Genomic DNA, 27,407 nt, shown 5'->3' on the forward strand with positions numbered 1-27,407 from the left:
CTCATAAGTGTTACACCCTATATTTTCGTATGTAAAAATGCGTCGTAAGCAAACTAATGTAGGACAAAAAAATGAGATAATATTTAAAAGTATATAAAGTAAGTTAATCATGTTACCTCTGAGGTTACAAATATTGAAGATCATGAACAACAAGTATAAAGAGGGTTGGACAGTTCAGAAGCTAAAGCAATTAAATAAAACAATGTTTCATCGAAAGTCGACAAGTTGGGAATGTTATAACATGTACCTTTGGGGTGAGACTAGGGTGATTAACATGATAAAGAGATTATGTTATGATTTATATTAGTCGTATTACATCCGTGTGTTATGTTTTTAAGTCAAGCGAGTTGTGGAACAAAAGTCGATGAAAGTCATCACAAGTTACATTCATAAGTTTTACTGAAACTTTGGGTCAAATGTAACTGCAATTTTCTCCCAATATACTTAGAGTTATGGTGTGTTCCACACATCAAATTAAAGATCTATGAGTCTATTTTCCAACGCATTAAACCATTTGTCAATACGACATCGGAGTAGAGAGATATGTGCATTTTTGCGATACTGCGCAAGCTGCTAGGTGACAAGTAGGTGTGTCACCTACTTGCTTAAATGAAAGCCCAAAAATGGGCCATTTCGGGTCGTCCAAAGAGGCCTTTTAAGGGCCTATTTTCTTCTTATATTAGACTTAAAATAGAGCATAATAACCAGACATAAGCTCTGCAAAGAATCCTCCCAAAAATTTCCCATAAACCCTAATTGATTTTCTCTCCCTTTCAAGTTCCAATTGGAGGTAAAACTTAGAGTTTGAAGAACCAAGATAGGAGCTGAGTTATCCAACAAATAAGGTGAGTTTACTGCTCTCTTTCATCCATTTTTCAGCTGTAAATTCATGGTAAGTCGTTCTATACTTGTAAGAACTCACGGGACGGTGATCGGAAGCCGTGAGTTCGAGTTATTCACTTGTAGCGGACTGTTTTGTGGACTGTTTTGTGTTGCTGTTGGGCTGCGTGTTTTATTACTATTTTGTGGAGTTTTGGAGGAGGAAGGGGGTTTATAAACACCATATAAATGTAGGGTGGTTGGCTGGTCGTTCGTCATAACATTTTCGGGTCGTTTGACACTACTACGGTGGTCGTTTTGTGTACGAAGAGATTGGGGTGTGTTGGGCTGTTTTGTAGTATTTGATGGTGTATATAGGGCTGGAAAATGATGTATATATGTTGTTATTGTTCTGTCCTTGTATTGTTGGTGTTATCTTGAAGTTGGAGGAAGGGCATATTATAGGGGAGATGCTGCCCGTTTTAATACAAAATAGGTTTGTCGTTCGTTGTGCGATAGTTGTACCTTTCGTAACTTAACGATAGTATTATTATCATTCTTGTAGATTAAGGTGCGAAGAGGTGAGTTCAACTTGGTGATTGAAAAGATTGTGATAAGGTATGTTAAGGCTAAGCCTTCCTTCATTTTGGCATGATCTCGTAGCTACATGTGTTAGTAATGAGACAAAAAGAGAAGTTCATATTCATGAATTTATTCACACTATTCTAGTCTCATAAGTTACAATATTATTCCTTATCGAGACTCTATATTCAATTTTAGTATTGTCTTCTTTCAGTCAAGAGAGCAGCAAGCCTATATATACAGTATTACAGTATTTTCATTACCATCGAGCTATAATCGATGGGCAGGCCCCTATTGGGCAACCTCTGATCAGATGGAAAGTTATATACCGAGCCTACTGTGGCCGAGCGCCTATGAGCGAGCCCAGCATGGTCGAGATACATAGCCTAGTATGGCCGAGCGCCTATAAGCGAGCCTACTATGGCAGAGCAGTTATATATACCGAGCCTTATAAGGCCGTACAATTATTTTACTTACTATATTGAAGGAGTTGAGTCAGTATCAGCAGGTAAGTATATCTCCAGATCATCTTTGACTCCCACTTAATTTCAGTTATCATATTATCAGTTCAGTTTCAGATTTCAGTTATTTTATTGCCTTACATACTCGGTACATTATTTCGTACTGACGTCCCTTTTTGGGGGCGCTGCATTTCATGCGTGCAGGTTCAGACAGACAGACGGGTAGACCTCCTCAGTAGGTGTTTTCCGAGTTCCGCCTGATCGGTAAGCTCCACGTCTTTCGGAGTTGCCAGGACTAGAGTTTTGTGTACATCTTATGTATATCTGTATATATGTTATGGGTAGGTCGGGGCCCTGTTCCGATCACAGTACATCTATCAGTAGAGGCTTGTAGGCATATCCTGTTGGTTAGTGCAGTATGTTGGGTTTGTATAAATTGGTGGTTTGTCAGCTGTAGTAGCTATGACGGCCTTGTCGGCCTAGCTTTATATTGATATTTAGTTAGTGCTAGTTTCCATTCAGTTTTATATTTTGCTTCGCAAATTGTCTTGCAAGGTGGCCCAATGGCCAAAGTATGACATTATGTGTTCAGAGTCCCTTGGTCGCAATTTGGTACGCCAGGTTAGGTGAGGCACGGGGTGCTTGTCTCGCTCCTAGGTTCGGGGCGTGACAATAAGCTACCTTCTAAAAAGGCGGAGCGAGACCTTCTGAAAAATATAAAAAAGAAAAGGGATATACGAAAAATCATATAAATCATATAAAATTTTATAACCAACTAATAATCTGGAAGCTGTAAGCTAAATTGTAAGCTAAACTATAAGTTAAAACTGAAACTTAACGTAGAAATTGAGCCCATAATTGATATCTGAAATAGAAACTAAGTTATATATATTTTAAGATATAACTTTGCAAAGTTAATTGTTACGTATAATGGCCCACGTGAGCATCTGGGAACACGTACGGGGGAGTGTCGACATATCTCCCCAACAAACAGTTGGCACCTGTGAGCGTGGGGTAGGTAATCCTGACATCATGGCACTCACGCTAGGGAAGTTGGCCACTTCTCCTTACTGAATGTGAATATCACAATTAAAGTCACATAACAATTAGTAATACACATAAGCATGTATTCATGTCACATATAATGTCGTACTGAAAAAGAATAAGTGAACTGAGCATTGGATCACGAGAAGACGTGACTTAGCTTTAGCTAACATATGGAGCACAAGGGTTATAATGGAATTCCCTTCTAGGAAAGTAAACCTCAACTCACCTTAAAATTTTAGCTGCAATTTATCTCTTCAAGTTTTTTCGAGTATTCGACAATGCAAAATCTATAATAATAGGTTTAACCATGTCAATTCATAAGCTATTACGTCTTACTTGTTGTTACTTAGCTATAAATCTAGAAACTCTCACATCACTGATTCAAGTAAAGTTTTCAACTAAATATTTTCATTCTTCCACAAAGGTATATAGATGACGAGGCCATGAATTCAAGTAAACCGATTTTACAAAAAGATAAAGTGAGCTCATTATAAATCCTTGGTTCTAGACCCATAACATTAATTATATATTCTACAATTAAATACTAGATATGGAAGAATCTCTCACTTAATTTTAGCACTAACTAAAAGATAAACTTTTATCATATGGGCAAAGAAAACTTCTCTCCCATGACTAGAAAATATAAACTTCAAAAGCTCTATCAATTTATTTCAATGAATACTTAAACTTACGTATAAAAATAATTTCATAGAATGAGAACTTAAGGGTTTTGACTAAATTTTCACCTAGCCATAATAACCATAGGAAATTTGAAAGAATTGAATACCTGGGTTTCAAGAATGGCAAATTGCAAAACCTTGATTTTTTTATGGCTTTCTACGTTCTCTGTGTTGCCTAACTCCTAAAGCAATTAAATTGCTTTGGTTTTCTTGCTAAACTTCATTTTTCCCTCTTTATTTTTTCAGACAAAGACCTTTGTCAACCCTTTTCACCGCAAAAAAAAAAAAAAAAAAATTTACCCCTCTAATTCCCTTAGTCTTCGATCCCACTAAGTCTCTTTTTCCTTTACTCTTTTTGCTTTCTAATCATTGTAGTTGCTGCTTACTATTATTAAGCAATATGTATTTAAAAGTTAGGGAAGTAGGGCATTACACTTTTTTCATGCATCGTGCAATAACCACAACCTACATACTATTGGATTACAACAATATTTCACTCTGTGCTGTCATAACTATTCCCATTTATATGTCGCTGATGATACTATACCTAATATTTGCTTTTAGCATAATTGTTTTGAAGATTCTAGTGACCTTTTAATGAGAAAGTAAAAAATTTACACCTAGTAAGTCGTAACAAACACTTGGTCATAAGCTCTACGAGCTAGTAAAGGATTTAGCAGTATCGTGGTATGGAAGTTACATGATTTGGGAAATACAAAAGTCGCTGATCTTCGACTTTAATGAAATGAATGACCCAGTTCGTAGATATTTGAAATTGAGAAGTCTTTCACAGTCCTTGTTTGTTTTTTTTTTCCTTTAGGGATGAAAAGGACATATCATTAATACTGGTGACAATATCATGGTAATGGAAGGCATCCAATGCTTTGCTCTGAACCAGACTTCAATTATTTCCCCAACTTTATAGTGCGAACTTGAATCGGCTTCACTATTTTGGCACTATTGTTGATTAAGTAGTTAAAGGAAAAGATATTCTCTTGAAATTTCTTAGGTCATTTACAGTAGTAATTAGGGTGTGTTCAAAATTACTATATAACTAGTGAAATTCGCGCAAGCATAAAGATGTTATCATTAAATTTTCAAAATGATACTTTGATTTTTTTTGTGAAAGGAAGAAATTAAAAAAAACTACTAATAAGAAAGTGACAACTAAACTGTCACGACCTAATTTCCACTTCGTTGGATATCGTGATGGCACCTAGTTTTAAGGACTAGGTAAGCCTAACATTTACTGAATGACAACAATAATAAATAACATCTAATAATTTTTGAAATAGAAATCTCTATAAAATTTACAATTTCCAAAACCGGTAGTACAAGTCATAAGCTCTACGGAGTTTGTTACAATTTTCTAAATACAACTGTTTGAAATAAAGTAAACAATGTGAATATAAATCAGAAGGTGACTCCGAAACCTGCGAACGCAGCAGCAGGTTTACCTTGAGTCTCCACAGCAACAACTCGCACAACTAGCTAATGATCAACTGATTTCGAAAATACCTGGATCTGCACAAAAATATGTAGAAGTGTAGTATGAGTACACCACGGCGGTACCCAGCAAGTATCAAGACTAACCTCAGTGGAGTAGTGACGAGGTACAGTCAAGACACCTACTGGACTAAATAACCTGAACAAGTATAAGTATAGAAATAACAGAGTATGATATCTACATAAAGACTACGCGAAGTGGCAATTAATACGGTAATTGCAATAAAAAAGGAAAACAACAACTATCAGCGGAACACCATAATAATGACATAGAATAATGAACGGAAACACAGCCTAAGTCCGATAATCATAGATAAAGAAAGGACAAGTAACAACTCAACAATACGACAGCTTTCACACCGGGTTTTAGTCAATAAACTCCACGAGGTACCGAACCTTGGACAATCAAAACTCATAGGTCTCAATACCTGAACCCTAACACTTGGCATCATGTGCCCTGATTACACCTCATAACCGCACTAACAACTCGCGTGCCAAATAGAGTCATTCTCACATAGAAGGCAAGTAAGCAAGGGTGTGCATTTATATTAAACAATATCAAGAAAACCTCCTACCCGATAAAAGTACTTAACTACGTGTATTCTTGTGTAAGTGTCCTAACATAGTTCATACCAGCTAGTGAGCATAAGGAAAAGAACGGACAACACGTAGAATATTTTCTCACAACATTCACAAGATAAAGCTCACACAGGTAAGTGTACCACTACACAAATATCAACAACAAGAATTCCCCCAGGCCATCACAAATCATCACAAATCAATCCCTGACATAGCCCACCTTGTCTTGCCACGTGTGCAATAATAAAGTAAATGCCCGCCTTGTCTCGCCACATGTGCATAATAATATTCTCATCTTGTCTCGCAACATGCGCAATCCATATATATATATATCCCGCCTTGTCACACCGCATGTGTAAATATGAATAGTAATAATAGCACGGCAAAAATCTCGTGTAACCCCATAACAAAGAGATGTCAACAAAGGGCACTCCCGAGATACCGTCTCGTAGTCCCAAAAGTAAATATGCAAGACAGGAAAATCTCCCGAGGTACCGCCTCGTAGTCCCAAAGTAAATATGCAAAATAGGAGGATCTTCCGAGGCACCGCCTCATAGTCCCAAAGTAAATATGCAAGAACAACAAGTACAACATCAACAATAACACTAATACAAGGGTACAACAAATAAATCAACTTAGAAATTCCAGAACTCAAAGGAACGGAGGAATTTATTCACGAGAAGTGGCCACAATAGAGAATGCTAGTCATAATAAGAACAACTCAACAAGAAAGAAAATATTATGTAACAACGATCCACGATGTACAGTTCGACAGCAAGGGAGCTAACACAAGGCGAATAATTTCAAATAAGGACAAGTCAACTAAAATATAGGATATCTAACTTCTTTTAAGGTTAGCAATTAAGAAAGAGATACAACAAATTCAATTAGGGATAAGCAGCAGAAATATAATCATAGCCTCAATTAAGGATGAACAATTACAAAAGAGATAATCATGGACTCATACTCGGCCTCATTGTTAGTCAATTTCACAATTCTAATAGATTTCCTAACTACGTTACCCGTGGGTGGCTTCAACACGATGCTGACCCATTTGCGTTTGAGGCACCGTCCGTAAAGAGGGTCCAGTTCCCCGAGGAAGTCCCCGAGGTTAGCAGCAATTCCTTTTCGACTTCGGGTATTAAGGCCTGCGTGAAGTTGGCCACGAAATCTGCCAAAATTTGAGTTTTGATGGCGGTCCGCGGTCAATGTTCAATATCGTACCCGCTAATTTCAATGGCCCATTTGGCCAATCATCCAGAGAGCTCGGGTTTGTTCATTGTGTTCCTCAATGGGTAAGTAGTTACGACATATATGGGATGGCATTGAAAATATGGTTAAGCAGTTAGGAGAAAAATAACATGGCAATAAAAGAGATAACCATTTCAGTTAAGGCACAGATGACTCAAATAAGCATCAAGGGCAGATCATTAAGCAATTAATTCTAATTAAAGCAGGTAGAGGTGAAACTGGTAATTAAGAGAACGTATTCATAACATAACAACTGCATAATCAGTGAATACAAGGACCTAAGAACCCTAAAAGGCCAACTTTTCACAAATAAGTCTGAGCACGTACTCGTCACCTCGCTTACACGAACTACAATTAGCATAGAAGACTCAAATCCTAAGGAGTAGTTCCCCCACACGAAGTTTGGCAAGATACTTACCTCGAACCAAGCTTAATCAATCAGTAAGAATGCCATTTCCTCGATTATCCGGCTCTGAATGGCCCAAATCTAGCCAAACACAATTGCATATCATGAATAAAACTACGAGAAACTAATTTAAATAATAAATCTATAACTTTAGCAAAGAAATTAAAAATTCTGCCCAAAAAGGCTACCAGGGCCCACGTCTCGGAATAAGGTAAAAGTCGTAAAATACGAACACCCAATCAACCACGAGTTCACTCGTACCCAAATTATCCGAATCCGATATCAAAATCCCAATCAAAACTCAAAAACTTAGTTGAAGAACTTCTCCGTTTATTTTTCCAAATTTCTCAACCAAATTCCTTAATTAAATGATGAAATCAACTATAGATTAGTGGAATATAATCATAATTGAGTTAAGAATCGTTACCCAAAAGCTTCCTCTGAAAATCTCCTAAATTATCTCCCAAATCCAAGCTCTCGAAGTCTCAAAATGAAAATGAGACCAAACCCTCGAAATTTCCTCTTTTTTGCCCAGCGATCTCGCACCTGCGGACCCATAGTCGCACCTGCAAAAAATCCATCGCAGGTGCGGACTTGAATTACACGCCTGGGTCTGCTTCTGTGATCAAATGGCCACACCTATGGGTACGCGCCTGCGAACAAATGTCCGCTTCTGCGGACTACCCCTCTAGCTCACTCTCCGCATCTGCGAAACTTCAAGCGCATCTGTGGACTCGCAGATGAGGAACTTCCCTCGCACCTGCGACCCCTGGCCATCTCCTCAATCCCGCTTCTGCACTTGGCCTTTCGCACGTGCGTGTCCACACATGCGGCCACCCTACCGCAGGTGCGATTACACTAGAAGCTTGAAAGCTTCAGCAATTACACAAGTCCAAATTTCGATCCGTTAAGCATCCGAAACTCACCCGAGGCCCCTGAAAACTCAACCAAACATACCAACCAGTCCTATAACACCATACGAACTTAGTCGAGCCCTCATCGGAGGCCAAGATCGAGGCAGAACCGAGGTTGTCTGGGCAGAATTATAAAAACAGGGACTTCGTCCCATTTGCCATTTTTGACAAATTGGAGCTTGAGCAGAGGCAATTTTTGATATATTTTAAAGGAAAACTTGAGGTAAGTCCCTTGTGATCATTTCTACTCCATAATATTGAATTATCATCAAATAATCCGATTAGATTACATGATTTTGAGGTGTAAATTGGAGATTTAAACTTAGAAATTTGGAAATAAGTTTTGTAGATTTGAGGGTCGAGTTGAGGTCGGATTTTGGTAAAATTGGTATAGGTAGACTCGTGGTTGAATGAGCTTTCGAATTTTGTAACTTTTGTCGGGTTCCAAGACATGGGCCCCACAGGCGATTTTTGAGCTAAATTTCGGATTTTTATGAAACATTAGTATTTTCTTATGGAATTAATTCCAATAAATTATATTGACTGAAATGAATTATTTGTGACTAGATTCGAGGCATTCGGAGGCCGATTTGCGAGGCAAAGGTATAGCAGAGTAAAAAGTTTCACGTTTTGAGGTAAGTAACGATTGTAAATCTAGTCCTGAGGGTATGAAACACCAGATTTTGTATCATTCTACTATTTTTAGTGACGCATATGCTAGGTGACAGGCGTGTGGGCGTGCACTATTGGGGATTTGTGACTTGGTCCATCCCGTAGCAACTGTAAAGTTGCATACTTTGTTGAAACCATTTGATACTTATATGTTTTAGAAAGAATTTCTGTAAAATACGAATCACCCTCCAATTCAAATTTAATGAACTTGAAACTTCAAATTTCTACAACCGATGATGAAACCTATCAAACCGCGTCCGATTGACCCAAAATTTTGCACACAAGACATATTCAACATTACAGACCTATTCCAACATTCGAAATTGGATTCCGACCCCGATATCAAAAAGTCCACTACCGGTCAAAATCTCTAAAAATTCGACTTTCGCCATGTCAAGCCTAAATGAGCTACAAACCTTTAAAACACAATCCGGACATGCCCCTAAGTCCAAAATCACCCAACGGAGCTAACGGAACCGACGAAAGTCCATTCCGGAGTCGTCTTCACATAGTTCCGATTACGGTCAAAATCCTAAGGCTTAAGCTTCCATTTTAGGGAGTAAGTGTCCCAAATCACTCCGACCCATTCGGTAAATGAATTCAACCAAACACACAAGTCAATACACATAATACGAAGCTGGTCAGGGCCTTATGCCGCCGAACGAGACTTAAATTCTCAAAACGACTGATCGGGTCATTACATAAACGACTAGCAACATTTGACATGTAAAATATTCTTAAGGACATAAAATAACTCAAGAAATATATGATAATTAAAGTGATTTTATGAGATAAAATTCAGATATGACTGACTACCTTTGGGATTTGGGGAAAAAACATAAGTAGGCACTATTCTAGAAAATTTAACATAATCATAGCAGTATGTCATAATTAACAAAAATGGCAGCAACTTAATGTCATTCTGGAACGTTAGGCATTTATTATGTCAACTAATATAGACAACACCATAATAGATTCCTAAATCAAAGGAGGGAATCAGGTATAACAACTCCAATCTTTTCTTTCCTATTTTTTAGCTCAAAATATTATCTTCCAAATATGTTTTACAAATAAAATACAATTAAGAAAAGATAATTGTATCCTAAGAATATTAACGTATAATCCCATATATTAACTTGATAGGATACAAGTATCTTATTTTTTAGTCTCGTACACTAATATATGTGATATCCCATATATATCAACATATTTTATATTAAACAGTTGCATATTAAATTATATATCATCTTGTATATTTTTTAAAAAGATATGTAAGGTATATATGTGGTATATATACATTATAAACTATTTATACATATGGTTAATATATAATAAAATATTTTAAGGATATATATGTTATTTATACGGTATAAATCAGTATGTTCTAGTATATATGGTGAAAAAATTTACCGTATGTATGTGGTTTCTATATAATCTCATCAACAACAATAATATACCTTGAAATATATCAGGTATATTTAAATTGGTAAATGAATAAAAATTTGAAGTTAGTAAGAGATAACCCGAAGTAGTTGCTAGAGAGGAGTTTTCTATAGGTTGAAACCCTTATAGACCGAAGAGGAGTTTTATGCTTAATTCAAATCTTTGATTTGAATGTATGGTGTCAAAATTATAAATAAACACGTGTATAAGATGAATTATAAGGTGAAATTTAGAAATTTAGAGTAGAAGGTGAGAGGAGAGAGAGTGTGAAAATAAAAATTAATTCCGTTCCATGTGTTGACTAATGAAATGTGCCCATAATTTTACAATATGCTAATTATGTAAAAACAAATATGTTATTTATGGAATAAACAAGAAGTGATATTATTTTCTTAAATAATTTTAGAAAGTGCTTAGCCGGGTAGTTTTCTCTTTGGATTTTTATAAGTGGTAGCAAATACGGGTAAATCAATATTTCAAAATCAAGTTTCCACCATAATTTTACAATATGCTAATTATGTAAAAACAAATATGTTATTTATGGAATAAACAAGAAGTGATATTATTTTCTTAAATAATTTTAGAAAGTGCTTAGCCGGGTAGTTTTCTCTTTGGATTTTGACAATTGCCCTTATATTTTTAGAACTCTTTTTCGTTTTACCCCAAATCTTTCCCCACCCCATTAAAAAAAAAAGCCCTAACCTCGTTAGACAGTGAAGAATCGTCCACAGTCATAGTCCATAGATAGAACTCTGAGCTTTCTCCTCAACTCCTGGAGCTTTTTACTTCACTAATCACTCTAACTCCGAAAATTATAACAGGTATCTCTTGCTACTTTTGGTTTTTGTTTGTTGTTGTTGCTATATTCTAAAAATTTCTGCATTTTGTATGTTTATTGTGCGATTATCAACATGCACTTATAGTTTCTGACTTTCTTCTTGAAAAATGATAACCAACTGTTAAGGAAAGGACAGAGGAACTAAGTAGAGGCGGAACCAGGATTTAAAGTTTATGGATTCTGAATTTGCTTCGGAACCCATAGATCGTCTTAATTACTGGGTTTGCAATTAAATATTTTTTACATATTTAATGAATTTCTTAATAAAAATACAGTGTTTAAGCAAAAATAATTGAGTTCGCTCGAACCCGCACCTGTAAGGCTAGCTCCGCCTCTGGAACTAAGGTAATCTACATGATTTGTTTAAGAAAGTAAGAAACTAAAGAAGATCTAGACGGTACAGTGAACTTGTTAAAATTAATTTTTTCCTTTCTAGAGAAGTAATAAATTTAAGTGATTGATGGATAATACAAAATATAGACTATAGAGTAGTAACTATAACTCTTTCATTACTAAAACTTGCAGGTAACTATAAACTTTATATTGGCAGGTCATAGTTGACATTAGATGAAGAGGGCTCTAAAATAGTGAGCAAAAAAGATTTTGCTTGGAAATACACAATCATGAATCCGGATGAAAAGTTCTTTCGATTTTTGTAATCAACGATGTAGCACGATCAAGTGGTAGCAGGCACCCATAAAGGAATAAAGCCTTGTCCTACAGGCTACAGTGCCAGATGAAGTGGTCGATGAATGCAACAAAGCATTAGTAAAGCTTCAAAAAGTTAAAACCTTGCCGAATGCTACTTTGGAAGAAATGCAAGCCGTTGCCTTTAGTATATTTTTTATTGTTAGTTCATATAATTATAATAATTGTCTATTTTTTGTGATTTGTATGAATTTTCTAAAATAATTATGTAATTTTTAGATTTAAAAATAATTTTAAGTTTATTTTATTAATTATAAATTAAAGATTCATGGGACTTACGCCCCGTGTCACGGGGCTTACACCTCGCCCCATGTTAGGTAAAACACGACTCACACCCCGCCTTTTAAAACACTCATTGTATGTTTTGTTTAACATTTTATAGACAAAAAAAAAGTTAGCCACAAAAAGAAAAAAATCAATAACAGAGATCGTGACAAAAAAGTGAGAATGCAAGAAATTACGGGAAGAAGGAACTTTGAAAACTGCAAGTTTAAAGAGGAAAAGAAAAGGAGGAGGAGGTAATAACATATGGTTGGCTTCTTTTCCTCCCGGACTCTTGGTCCTTTCAGAGCTAATGATATCTTCGTATTGTCATACCCAATTTCTTCTTTGTGTCATAATATAGTTTGCAAGATCACCATATTTCCTTCATTTAATAACAGAAAATGAAAAGATATTGGAAATTAAAGGTTTTAGAAACTGAAAAATGGGGCAGCAGATAGTTGAGAAGCTTTCTGTAACTGAAATAAACATAATAAGATGTAACAAATAGAATAGAAAATGATCAATTTCAATTATTAAAAAAACTATGTAAAAAGAATGAAGGGAAAAAGCCAAAAAAGGGATAAAACAGATAAATAAGATTCTTGGCAAAAAAAAGTGTCAACTCACCTTGTTTATGCCCTCTTATATATAGAAAGACAAAATATTTCTTACTTCAACTTATCAGCCCAAATATATTCATGTTCTTTGGATCGCACAAATGAGATTAGCCTGCAAGCATCTATTTTCCAAATCAAATAAATACGAAATAGCAGAATAATTAGAATAAGTTAATGGCCTATAATTGATACTTTTTAACTTATGAATATATAATTCCCCCCACCCCCCCCCTCCCCCCAATTTCACTTTTATTATTTGAAAACAAAATGCCAACTAAAACTGTGAAGAAAGATTGCATAGACTTGTTGAAGGACCCTACTTCCCGTTATATAGTCACATTCACTCCACTAGGCAATTCTTCATCAACATGTTCATTAATAAGATTTTAAAAATGTCAAAAATTCCAAAAACAATGCACTCACAAAAGGCAAATAAAATAATTTTGAAGCTATCATAGTAACATAGAGGAGTTATAGGCTTGGGGCATTAAAGTCAAGAAATGCAGCTTTTCCTTAAAGTTTAAATTGAAATTGTTAACTTCCAAAATTTTCTTTTCTATTTTTTCGATTCCCCTTCAAAACTTTCCATCGCTTAAAGAAAAGGACGTTTCATTATTGAATCATTGAGTTAAGAGTATGTAAATCAAATAACCTCATCGATTCTTGACGTAAAATCGTCATATAGGGCATTGAGAACACTGTACTTCCATCTCAGAATCAACAAAAAGAAAAATGGGTGTAATATTACGATAAAGCAATAAATGTGGTACAATTTAAACAAATTAGAAATAAACTTACTAAATATTTTTAGGATGATTCTCATTTCCTTTCTGACAACACCATTCATCAATGGCAAAATTAGGAGTTGAGATCGGCAAGTATCTTGAGTATCTCTTCATTGCAAATGCTTGTACGTGATTCTTCAGAAGTTGTTAAAGAGATAGGTTAATGAAGCAGTACCATGAACATGAGATGTACAAATGCTAGATATATCTATATAGTGAGTCTGTGAAAATAGTGGTGGTGAGGTTTAATGATGAGAAACCGTTTCAATTTCTGTAATTAAGTGTGAGCCTTTACATTTCAAAACTCATCGGAAGAAGTTGTAACTTGCAACTGAAAAAGTTAAATACGGTCTTTATGGCCTCTTAAGTTAAAATGGATTAATGTTACATTATTTAATCAAACTTAATAAAGGTAGAATACAATTAATCCTTTAATTAAAAAATAAGGATAAAAAATAGAGTAAAAACTCAACAAAAAAAAAAAGAGATAAAAGATAAATATGAATTGAGGTCATAGAGAGGTGTCACATCACCTTTTCTATGCCTGGCTTTATATTATATATATGTAGATATAGATATAGATTATAAGGTTGTGTAATTATTAAGATAGCAATTAATAGCTTACGAATTAAATTATATTGTAATTGCACGTACCTATTTATTAATTATAACGTCATTATAGTGTACTTTCCAGTACTGGTTTTTTGCTTGAGAAAGTTATAACGACCCGCCCGGTCGTTTTGAGTGTATTAGCCCTGATCCCTATTTACTGTTTTCCCCGTATCTGTTTCTGTTTATTTGACTTTCCAGGAGGTCTTGTTTTTTGTTTCGGAGTGTTTTGGGGCACTTAGTCCCTAAAACGGAAGCTTAAGTCTCAGAATTTTGACCGTAGTCGGAAGTGTGTGACGACGACTCCGGAATGGAGTTCCGTCGGTTTCGTTAGCTCCGTTGGGTAATTTTGGACTTAGGAGCATGTCCAGACTGTGAATTTGAGGTCTGTAGCTAATTTAGGCTTGAAATGGCAAAAGTCAAATTTTGGGAAGATTGACCGGGGGTTGACTTTTTGATATCGGGGTCGGATTCCGATTCTGAAAGTTGGAATAAGTCCGTAATGTTGAATATGACTTGTGTACAAAATTTGAGGTCAATCGGACGTGGTTTGATAGGTTTCGGCGTCGTTTGTGGAATTTAAAAGTTTAGAAATTCTTTAGGCTTGAATCCGGGTATAATTGGTATTTTGATGTTGTTTTGAGTGATTCGAAGGCTCGCCTAAGTTCGTATGGTATTTTAGGATTGGTTGGTATGTTTGGTTGAGGTCCCGGGGACCTCAGGTGAGTTTCGGATGCTTAACGGATCATTTTTGGACTTGGCTTGATAACTGAAGTTCTGGTTTCAGCAGGTTCTGGTTTCCTTATACGCGATCGTAGGAACGCGATCGCGTAAGCTTATTTGGGGCAGAGGTGAGTTTGTTCTATGCGATCGCAGAGTTAAGAACGCGATCGCGTATGTGTGCGAAGATGTGCTTCGCGAACGCGTGGCTAAGTTCGCGTAGAAGGATTTGAGCAGGAGGGGAGGCATGGCCAATGCTCTATGCGATCACGTGAGGCAGGATGCGATCGCGGGGGTGATTCCGCATTCGCGTAGGGTAAAAATGTGGGGCAACCTAGTTGTGCTTCGCGATCGCGAGGAATGTTCCGCGATCGCAATGAAGGATATCTGGGCAGGCAGTATTAATTCAAAAAATGAGGGTTTGAACCCATTTTGCATATTTTGAGTTAGAGAACATGAAATTGGGCGATTCTTGAAGGGATTTTCGTGGAGTTGATTGGGTTAAGTGATTCTTACTTAGTTTTGGTTAAATTTCATGATTTTATCTTTAATTTTATCATCTATTTTGTGATTTGGAGTGAGAAATTGGGGAAAAAGAGGAAGAACTCTTGAGTTGGGATTTTGAGGTTTTGAATGGGATTTTGTTATCGAATTTGAGTAAATTTGGTATGGTTAGACTCGTGAGTGAATGGGCTTTTGGGTTTTATGATTTTTGTCGGATTTCGAGACGTGGGCCTGAGGGCCGAATTCAGGCCAATTTTGGATTTTTGGCTATAACTTAGTACTTTTCTTGTGGAATTGATCCCTTTAGCCTATATTGAGTGTATTGTTCTACTTGTGGCTAGAATCGGGACGTTTGGAGACCGATTTGAGAGGCAAAGGCATTTCGGAGTAGATATTTTCTCGGTTTGAGGTAAGTGACAGTCTTAAATCTGGTTTTGAGGGTATGAAACCCCGAGAATTTGTATAATGTGAATATTTGGAGGCGACGCACATGCTAGGTGACAGGCGTGCGAGCGTGTACCGTGAGGGATTGTGACTTGGTCCGTTCCGTGAGACTGTAAAGTCGAATAGCCATTGTTATTACTTGTTCTCCTTGTCTTTGAGCAATTGACTACCTTTCATGTTAGAAACCATACTTAGGCCATATGATATCACTGTTGGGACTCGCAGCGGTCATATACTTGTTGAATTGACTGCTAATTGTTGTCTTGTACTCAGTCACAGTCTTACTTGCGTGTTATATCTTTGTTTCCTCTCACTTCTTGTTGATACTTGTTGTATTTTCTGCTTGGGTTGGTTATTATGATATTCTATGAGCCCGAGGGGCTGGAGAGGTTAGTGACTGAGATAGATCCTGAGTGCTGAGCTGTGAGCTGTGAGGTATATGGATCAGATTGCCCGCCGCAACAAGCCTTCGGGCTATATATATATATATATATATATATATATATATATATATATATATATATATATATATATCTGTGAGCTGTGAGGTATATGGATCAGATTGCCCGCCGCAACAAGCCTTCGGGCTATATATATATATATATATATATATATATATATATATATATATATATATATTTGGATCGGGTTGCACGCCGCAATAATATTGGATCGGGTTGCACGCCGCAACGATATTGGATCGGGCTGCGCGCCGCAACAATATAGCGCTTGGGCTGAAGGAGCCCCTCCAGAGTCTGTACACCCCCAGTGAGCGCAGGTATCTATTGAGAGTGTGTATTGAGGGCTTAGAGCCAAGAGTATGAGCTGTTGAGATGAGTTGAGCGACTGTTGCCTTAAGAGGCTGTACTTGCTTTTATTTATTATTGCACTTAGTTGTTATCTGTTGTTGTTGTGAAATTTCTGGAAGATTCATATCCATTTTACTTGAGCTCGAACTGATTCGACTTATACCACCGGATTTGAAAGCATGTTCACTCTTTACTGAAAACTTTTGAAATAAACTGTATTTTTATAGCTCGTCACTACTTCTCAGTTCCTTATTTAATTCTGTTACTTGGTGAGTTGGTTGTACTAATAATACACCATGCACTTCATGTGCAGATCCAAGTGTGTATGGTTCTAGCGGTCGCTGAGTTTGTGCGCGAGCTGATTATCGGAGATTTACGAGGTAGCTGGCAGCGTCCGCAGTCCTTGTTTCTCCTTTGTTATTATCTTTTCTATCTTGTATTGGCATTTGGCACAGACTGTAGTAGACTCTATTTTTTTCTAGATTGGTTGTTAGACGCTCGTGACTTAATGACACCCTGATTTTGGGCTATCATTCCGCACTTATGTTTAATTTGGATTTTATCCCGTTTTTATGAAAAACTCCGGTTATTTTAAATATCTTAATTTATTTCTGTTAAATTTTTAAAGTATTTTTGAAAAAGTCGGCTTGCCTAGTATCACGATATACGCCATCACGAAGGGTTAGGTTTTGGGTCATGACAAGTTGGTATCAGAGCCTAGGTTATATAGGTCTCACGACTCATGAGCAGGTTTAGTAGAGTCTTGCGGATCGGTACAGAGACGTCCGTACTTATCTTCGAGAGGCTATAGAACCCTTAGGAAACTCCATATTCTTGAATTTTTATCGTGCGAATCTGTTAATTCTAGTAACTAAACATTTGTTGCTTCATTCTCTCACAGATGGTGAGGACTCGTACTACCAGGCAGGATGGACAGCCACCAGTACCACCAGCCAGGGCTGCGAGAGGTCGAGGTCGCGGTGGGGGCAAAGGTGCAGCCCGCACAGCAGCTGGGGAAGTACCTGCAGATCCACCAGTTGCCCCAGATCAGGCACCACCTGTGCCTATTGTGATTCCAGGCCTTCAGGAGACCTTAGCCCAGATTCTGACCGCGTGTACCAGTCTTGCTCGAGTGGTCTCTGTTTCAGCCGCAACAACCACTTCTCAGGCCGGGGGAGGGGCTCAGACTCCCACTGCCTGCACACCAGAGTAGGTGGTATAGGGATTCCAGACACCGGGGGCACCCCCAGCCTAGCCGGTTATAGCTGCTCAGGACTATGTGGTTCCTGCTATGCCTGAGGATGAGCAGCGTAGATTGGAGAGATTTGGGAGACTCCACCCTCCATCTTTCAGTGGTGCAGAGGGAGAGGATGCATAGGGTTTCTTGGACAGGTGTCAGAGGATACTCCGTACGGCAGGTATTCTGGAGACCAGTGGGGTCTTGTTCACTACCTTTCAGTTCTCTAGGGATGCATTCAGTTAGTGGGAGGCTTACGAGAGGCGTAGGCCGGTCAGCGCAACGCCCCTCACCTGGCAGTAGTTCTCCGTTATCTTTCTGGAGAAGTTCGTGCCTCAGTCCCGTAGAGAGGAGCTGCGCAGACAGTTTGAGCAGCTTCGTCAGGGTGATATGTTTGTGATGCAGTATGAGATGCAATTCTCGGAGTTGGCTCGTCATGCTATCTGATTGGTTCCCACAGATAGGGAGAGGATCAGGATGTTTATAGATGGACTCACTTATCAGCTACGATTGCTTATGACCAGAGAGAGAGAGAGAGTGTATGGTGCTACTTTTGATGAGGTTGTCGACATTGCTCGTCATATTGAGATGGTTCACAGTCAGGAGAGGGTTGAGAGCCTCGTGGACAGGGAGGATTTAGCGGTGCTCCTTCTGGGGGTCAGATCCAGCACGGTAGAGGCCGTCCTTTCAGACATGCTCAGACGACTCGTCCAGGTCACCGTGGTGCATCATCTGGCCATGGTTCTCACAGTTATCAGCATGGCCATTCATCTCTCGGTGCCCTCCCAGCACAGAGTTCGTCCCATGCTCCATTGGGTCAGGGTTTGCCTATGCCAGGTCCTTCTGCTAGTTATCCCGGTGCTCGGAGCTCCCTTCAGTCCCCTGCACCAGCACCGGGGAGTTGTTATGAGTGTGGGGAGTTTGGTCACATGAGGAGAGAGTGTCTCCGTATAGTGGGAGGTCCAGCTCCGCAGAGGAGCTAGTCTATGTTATCAGTACCAGCCCCTCCACCACCTGCTCAGCCAGCCCGGGGTGGAGCCTAGTCAGCTAGGGGTCGCCCGGGAGGGGGAGGCCGATCAAGGAGCGGCCAGGCCCGTTTCTATGCTCTTCCTGCCAGACCAGATGCCATTGCTTCGGATGTTGTGATTACAGGTATTGTCTCAGTTTGCCATAGAGATGTCTCTGTATTATTTGACCCTGGTTTCACTTATTCATAAGTGTCACGACCCGAAATTTCCACCGTCGGGACCGTGATGGCGCCTAACATTTCACTTGCAAGGCAAGCCAACGTTAGAGAATCATCAAACCAAATCCTTATTTCCATTCAGTAAATAACAATAATTAGCTATGATAAAATATATTAAGTGCGGAATAATATAAAGACTGTATCAATTACTACCACCGGGATCTTGAGTCACAATTCACGAGCATTCTAGAATTTATTACAAGTAGTGGTCTGAAAGAAATACAACTGTCTGAATGAAAGAAACAGTAGAACAGAAAAGATAGACGGGGACTTCAAGGTCTTTGAACGCTGACAGATCTACCTTGAGTCTCCGAATAGCGGTCCAATAGAAAAATCTCGATCAACCCAAGCCGGTACAAAAATCTGCACAGAAAGTACAGAGTGTAGTATCAGTACAACTGACCCTATGTACTGGTAAGTGTCGAGCCTAACCTCGACGAAGTAGTGACGAGGCTAAGGCGAGGCACCTACAAATCAACCTGTATAGTTTAACAATGTATATACAAATAACAGTAATGAAGAATTAGACAGGAGATATCGGGAGGGAGAAACATGCTGGGGGAAATAGGAGACAAAGGACTACAACAGAATGATTGTTGGAACAACTAATATATTATGAATCAACAGGAACAACGAATGCAGTAAAGGAAAAATGCACGGCATCACCCTTCGTGCTTTTACTCTCAATCTCACCGTAAATTAATAGAAACGGCACAACATCACCCTTAGTGCTTTTAATCTCAATCTCACCATAAATCAATAGAAACGACACGGCATCACCCTTCGTGCATTTCTCTCATATCATGATACGACATCACCCTTCGTGCATTAACATGCACAATATGGCACAACATCACCCTTCGTGCATTAACACTCACAATATGGCATGACATCACCCTTCATGCATTAACACTCACAATATGGCACGACATCACCCTTCGTGCATTAATACTCATAATATGGCACGGCATCACCCTTCGTGCATTAACACTCTCCCTTACCATAATGTAATGCATAAATAATAACAAGGAGATAGAATAACAAGTACAAACCTTACTTCAACATTTGGTTCCACAATATCAATCTCAGCTTTGAAATAAATTCTCAATTGTCACCAGAAAATTCGTAAACATGATAAGAACGATCAATTTAACAACAATTGTATAAACACGTAGTAATTAGGCATAGGAAAGAGACAATATAAGAAAAATGGAAGAAACATAGAAAATAGGTAAATTGGCGGCGCATATGTACTCGTCACCTCACATATACATCGCTCACATGAATTGCACATAGCAAATAGTCTAAGGTTCCTAATTCCCTTAAGTCAGGGTTAGACACAACACTTACCTCGCTCCGAAGGCCACTTAACTCTCAATCACAGTTTTTCCTCTAGAATTCACCTCCAAACCACTCGTATATATTCAAAAATGATTCAATAATATCAAATATTGCTAAAGGAATCAATTATATAAAATAAATTAAATTTCCTAAATTTTCCGCCAAAAAGTCGAAAATCAACCCCGGGCCTGCTTGGTCAAAACCAGAGGTTCGGACCAAAATCCATTTACCCATTCACCCCCAAGCCCGAATATATAATTTATTTTGGAATCCGACCTCAAATTGAGGTCTAAATCCCCAAATTTCCGAAATCCCTAGTTTCTACCCTAACCCCTAATTCTACCATGAAAACTCTAGATTTTAGGATGATAATTTATAAAATGTAATGGGTAATTGAAACAAAATGGTTTAGAATCACTTAACAACACTTTGGGAAAGAAAATAACTCTTGAAAATCGCCTCTAACCATTTGGTTCTTGAAAATATTGAAGAAATGGCTTAAGTCCCGTTTTGATTCTGTTTAAGTGCTGGGCGACAGTGTGCATCGCGTTCGCGAGGCCACTGTCGCGTTCGCGAAGAGTGTTGGCTGCCAAGCCTTCACGTTTGCGAGACCATGCTCACGTTCGCGATGATTGCTCCCCCCTGGCCTTCACGTTCGCGAGCCTTTACTCGTGTTCGCGATGAAGGAAAGACCGACCCTCCCCCAGGTCCCAAATGCTTCGCGTTCGCGTTCGCGAAGGGTAAATCCCTCATCACTTTGCGTTCACGAAGAGAAAAAAATCAGCCATCCCAGTTTCTACTTCGCGTTCGCGATACTGCCTTCGCGAACTCGAAGAAGGAAACTAGAAGGCACCAAAATCTGCAGAAAACCAGATTTTCCAAAGTTTAAACATCCCGTGGCCTATCCGGAACTCACCCGAGCCCTCAAGGCTCCAAACCAAACATGCACACAAGTCTAAAAAATCATACAAACTTGCTCGCGCGATCAAATCGCCAAAATAACACTTAGAACTACGAATTTAACACCAAATCAAATGAAATTCTCAAGAGCACTTTAAAATTCCTATCTTCTCAACTGGACGTCCGAATCACGTAAAATCAACTCCCTTTCTCACCAAATTTCACAAACAAGTATTAAATATCATAATAAAACTGTACCGGGCTCCAGAACCAAAATACGGACCCCGTACTAATAATGCCAAGCATCACTCAATTCTTAAAAACAAATAATTTTCACACTTTTAATTTTCATCAACAATTCATAACTCGAGCTAGGGACCTCCGAATTCAATTTCGGGCATACGCCCAGGTCCCATAATTCAATACGGACCCATCGGGACCGTTAAAATATAGATTTGGGCCCGTTTACCAAAAATATTAACTTAAGTCAACTAAAATTAACTTTTAAGGCATACATTCTAATTTTCATCCATTTTCAACATAAAAGTTTTTTCTAGAAACACGCCCGGACTACGCACGCAAATTGAGAAGGGTAAAAACTGAGATTTTTAAGGCTTAAGAATACAGATTTGAGTTCTAAAACATAAGATGACCTTTTGGGTCATTACATTCTCCACCTCTAAAACAACCGTTCGTCCTTGAACGGACATAGAAAAGTACCTGGGCTGGTGAAAAGGTGGGGATATCTACTTCGTATATCGGACTCGGACTCCCAAGTAACTGCCTGAACAGGCTGACCTCTCTACTGCACTCGAACTGAAGGGTAACTCTTTGATCTTAACTGGCAAACTTGCCGGGCTAGAATAGTCACCGGCTCCTCCTCGTAAGTCAAATCCTTGTCCAACTGGACAGAGCTGAAATCTAACACATAGGATGGATCGCCGTGATACTTCCGAAGCATGGACACATAGAATACCGGATGAACATATGCTAAACTAGGTGGCAACGCAAGCCTGTAAGCCACTTTTCATACCCTCTCTAGAATCTCAAAAGGTCCGATATACCTAGGGCTCAACTTGCCCTTCTTTCCGACCTTCATTACACCCTTCATGGGTGATACCCGAAGAAATACTCTCTCTCCGAGCATGAATGCAACATCGCGAACTCTACGGTCGGTATAACTCTTCTGCTTGGACTGAGCTGTGCAAAGTCGATCCTAAATAATCTTGACCTTATCCAAGGCATCCTGTACTAAGTCTGTGCCCAACAACCGAGCCTCTCCCGGCTCGAACCACCAAACTGGAGACCGGCACCGCCTACCGTATAATACCTTATAGGGAGCCATCTGAATGCTCGACTGGTAGTTGTTGTTGTAGGCGAACTCTACAAGGGGCAAGAACTAATCCCACGATCCTCCAAAGTCTATAACACATACGCGAAGCATATACTCTAAGAGTGGAAGGCGTGGCAAGAGAGCGAGTTCGACTCGCGAACGATCAGCAAGTGAAGGACCGATCCTTTTGCGCCATGAATAGTGCGCTCGGACTGCCCATCCGTCTGAGGATGAAATGCCATTCTCAACTCAACCCATATACCCAACTCACATTGTACTGCCCTCCAGAAGTGCGACATGAACTGTGTACCTCGATCAGAAATGATGGACACGGGCACACCGTGAAGACGGACGATCTCACGAATGTAAATCTCTGCCAACCGCTCCGAAGAATAGGTAACTGCCACAGGAATGAAGTGTGATGACTTAGTCAGCCTGTCCACAATGACCCAAACCGCATCAGACTTCCTCTGAGTCCGTGGGAGTCCAACAACGAAATCCATAGTGATACGCTCCCACTTCCACTCAGGAATCTCTATCTTCTGAAGCAAACCACCAGGTCTCTGATTCTCGTACTTTACTTGCTGACAATTTAGACACCGAGCTACATATGAAACTATGTCTTTCTTCATCCTCCTCCACTAATAATGCTGCCGCAAGTCCTGATACATCTTGGCGGCACATGAATGAATAGAATACCGGGAACTGTGGGCCTCCTCAAGAATCAACTCACGAAGTCCATCCACATTAGGCACACAAATACGACCCTGCATCCTCAAAACTCCGTCATCTCCAACAGTAACCTACTTGGCACCACCGTGCCGCACTATGTCTCTAAGGATAAGTAAATGAGGATCATCATCCTGCCGATCTCTGATGCGCTCAAGCCAAGAAGACCGAGCAATTGTACAAGATAAAACATGGCTAGGCTCAGAAATATCCAACCTCACGAACTGGTTGGCCAGGGCCTGACCATCCAATATAAGTGGTCTCTCTCCAACTGGAATATAAGCAAGGTTACCCATACTAGCTGACTTTCTACTCAAGGTATCGGCTACCACATTGGCCTTCCCAGGATGATACAATATGGTGATATCATAGTCTTTTAATAGCTCCAACCACCTCTTCTGCCTCAAATTTAGTTCCGTCTCCTTGAACAAATACTGTAAGCTCCGATGATCGGTGAATACCTTACATGGCACGCCGTAAAGATAGTGCCTCCAAATCTTCAGCGCGTGAACAATGGCTACTAGCTCTAGATCATGAATAAGGTAGTTTTTCTCGTGAACCTTTAGCTACCGCGAAGCATATGCAATAACATTTCCACCCTGCATCAACACCGAACCCAGACTAATACGAGATGCATCACAATATACTGTATAAGATCCTGAACCTGTGGGTAACACCAATACCGGTGCCGAAGTCAAAGCTATCTTGAGCTTCTCGAAGCTCGCCTTACACTCGTCTGACCACCTGAACGGGGCACCCTTCTGGGTCAACCTGGTCAACGGGGCTGCTATGGATGAAAACCTCTCCACAAATTGACGGTAGTAGCCCGCCAAACCTAGGAAACTACGAATCTCTGTAGCTGATGTGGGTCTAGGCCAGTTCTGAACTGCCTCAATCTTCTTAGGATCCACCTAAATACCCTCTGCTGATACCAAGAAAGTAACTGAACTCAACCAAAACTCACATTTTGAGAACTTAGCATATAACTAGCTGTCTCTCAGAGTCTGAAGAACGATCCGAAGGTGCTGCTCGTGCTCCTCTCGGCTGTGGGAGTAGACCAAGATATCATCAATAAACACAATTACAAAGGAATCCAAGTAGGGATTGAACACCCGATTCATCAAATCCATGAATGCTGCTGAGGCATTTGTCAGCCCAAATGACATAACTAGAAACTCATAATGCCCATACCGAGTCCGAAAAGATGTCTTAGGGACATCGGATGCCCTAATCCTCAACTGATGGTAGCCATATCTCAAATCAATCTTTGAAAACACTTGGGCACCCTGAAGCTGATCAAATAAATTATCAATCATCGGCAATGGGTACTTGTTCTTGATGGTGACTTTGTTCAATTGTCGATAATCTATACACATCCTCATCGATCAATATTTCTTCTTCACAAACAGTACATGTGCACCCTAGGGCGAGACACTAGGTCTAATGAAGCCCTTATCAAGCAAATCTTGTAATTGTTCCTTCAATTCTTTTAACTCTGGCGGGGCCATGCAGTATGGCAGAATGGAAATGGGCTGAGTGCCTGGAGCCAAATCAATACAGAAATCAATGTCCCTGTCGGGTGGCATCCCCAACAGATCTGCAGAAAACACCTCTGGAAACTCACGAACAACTGGCAATGAATCCATGGAAAGAACTTTTGCACTAGAATCGCAGACATAAGCCAAGTAAGTTAGACACCCCTTCTTGACCATATGTCGAGCCTTCACATAAGAGATAACCCTACTGGTAGAATGATCAAGAGTCCCTCTCCACTCTAATCGAGGCAACCCCGGCAAGGCTAAGGTCACCATCTTGGCATGACAATCTAATATAGCATGATAAGGTGACAGCCAATCCATACCCAAGATGACATCGAAATCAACCATATCGAGAAGTAAAATATCTACACAAGTCTCAAGACTCCCAATGGTGACAACACAAGAATGATAAACACAATCTACAACAATAACATCTCCCACTGGTGTGGACACATACACAGGAGCACTCAAAGAATCACGGGATACAACCAAATATGAAGCAAAATAGGATGACACATAGGAGTAAGTAGACCCCGGATCAAATAGAACTGAAGCATCTCTACTGCAAACTGAAACAGTACCTGTGATAACAACGTTAGAAGACTCAGCCTCAGGCCTGAATGGGAAAGCATAACACCGAGGTTGGGCCCCACCACCCTGAACTACGTCCCTGGGACGACCTCTAGCTGGCTGGTCTCCACCTCTAACGGCCTGACCTCCACCTCTAGCAGTCTAGCCTCTACCTCTAGCTGCCTGACCCCTGCCTCTGGCTGTTTGAGCACGTGGTGCAGCAACTGGTGCCGGAACCATGGCATGAGAACTCTGATGTTGTGAGCTGCCCGTTGCCCTTAGGAAAAGTCTAGCAATGTGCCTCGGATCACCACAAGTATAACATAACCTCGGCTACTGTGACTGTTGACCCTGTCGACCTGAACAACCACCCTGATAACTCTGGAGTGGAGGTGCAGTAATAGGAGCTAGTGGTGCACTGTAAGCTAGCTGGTCGGAATAAGGCATATAAGGACCACGACCACCTGAGGCACCGTGGGATGCCTGGAGAGTTGAATGAAACGACCTGGGAGGATGGCCTCTACCAAAAGTACTTGTGCCTCTAGATGGGGCACCGCTGAACTGACCGGAATAATGAGGTCTCTTGTCAGACCCTTGACCTCCCTGAGTAAGAACCATCTCGACTCGTCTGGCGATATTAGCAGTCGCCTGCAAAGAAATCTCATTCCCAGTCTCCTTAGCCATCTACAATCTGATAAGCTGAGTAAGTCCATCAATAAACCTCCTCGACCTCTCTCTCTCTCTCGGTGGGAAGCAGAAGAATAACATGACAGGCTAAATCTACAAAACGGATCTCATACTCTATAACAGTCATACTGCCCCGCTGGAGACGCTCAAACTGACGGCGACGCTCCTCTCTCAATGTGATAGGAAGAAACTTCTCTATGAAGAGCTGAGAGAACTAGTCCCAAGTAAGAGCAGGAGACCCAGCTAATCTAGTCAACAAATAATCTCTCCACCATTTCTTGGCGGAACCAGTCATCTGAAATGCAGCAAAATCAACCCCATTGGTCTCCACTATACCCATGTTCCATAGAACCTCGTGACAACTGTCGAGATACTCCTGGGGATCCCTTGAAGGAGCGCCACTGAAGTAAACTGGGAAGAGATTGGTAAACTTGTCCAATCTCCATAAAGCCTTAGAAGACATAGCTGACCCATCACTGGTCTGCGCCGCTAATAACTGGCTGAACTACTCTGACTGGCTGAGCTGCTGGAGCCTGATACTAGGGAGCTATCTGCCCCGGAGCGGGAGTAGTGGGAATCTTGGCTCCTCCTCTAGCCTGAGAGACTGCTGGTGCCATGGGAAATACGCCCGTCTGGGCCACGCTCTCCATAAGGCCCACCAAATGGACCAAAGCGTCCTGAAGTACTGGGGTGGCAATGAACCCCTCTAGAACCTGAGCTGGTCCGGTAGGAACAGTCTGGGCTGGAATCTCCCCGTCAAGCTCTATCTGAGGCTCCACGGCTGGGGCTGCTGCTCGGGGGAGGATGTAACAACCCGGCAGGTCATTTTGAGTGTATTAGCCACAATCCCCTATTTATTGTTTTCCCCGTATCAGTTTCTGCTTATGTGACTTGCCGGGAGGTCTTGTTTTTGGTTTCGGAGTGTTTTGGGGCACTTAGTCCCTAAAACGGAAGCTTAAGTCTCAGGATTTTGACCGTAGTCGGAAGTGTTTGAAGACGACTCCATAATGGAGTTTCGTTGGTTCTGTTAGCTCCGTTGGGTGATTTTGGACTTAGGAACGTATACGGACTATGAATTTGAGGTCTGTAGCTAATTTAGGCTCGAAATGGCGAAAGTCGAATTTTGAAAAGTTTGACCGGGGGGTTGGCTTTTTTATATCGGGTTCGG

General features: G+C 40.0%; 1 long non-coding RNA gene across 1 annotated transcript; it reads left to right on the forward strand.

Annotated features, from left to right (window-relative positions):
* The first annotated feature begins 11,072 nt into the window (after window positions 1-11,072).
* LOC138908719 (uncharacterized) lies at window positions 11,073-12,153 on the forward strand. The gene is made up of 2 exons (XR_011415118.1): window positions 11,073-11,181; window positions 11,749-12,153. It is a non-coding gene; the product is annotated as an uncharacterized lncRNA (long non-coding RNA).
* The last annotated feature ends 15,254 nt before the right edge of the window (window positions 12,154-27,407 follow it).

The sequence above is a fragment of the Nicotiana tomentosiformis genome, chromosome 3, assembly GCF_000390325.3.
Source record: "Nicotiana tomentosiformis chromosome 3, ASM39032v3, whole genome shotgun sequence".
In the NCBI taxonomy this organism is placed as follows: Eukaryota; Viridiplantae; Streptophyta; class Magnoliopsida; order Solanales; family Solanaceae; genus Nicotiana; species Nicotiana tomentosiformis.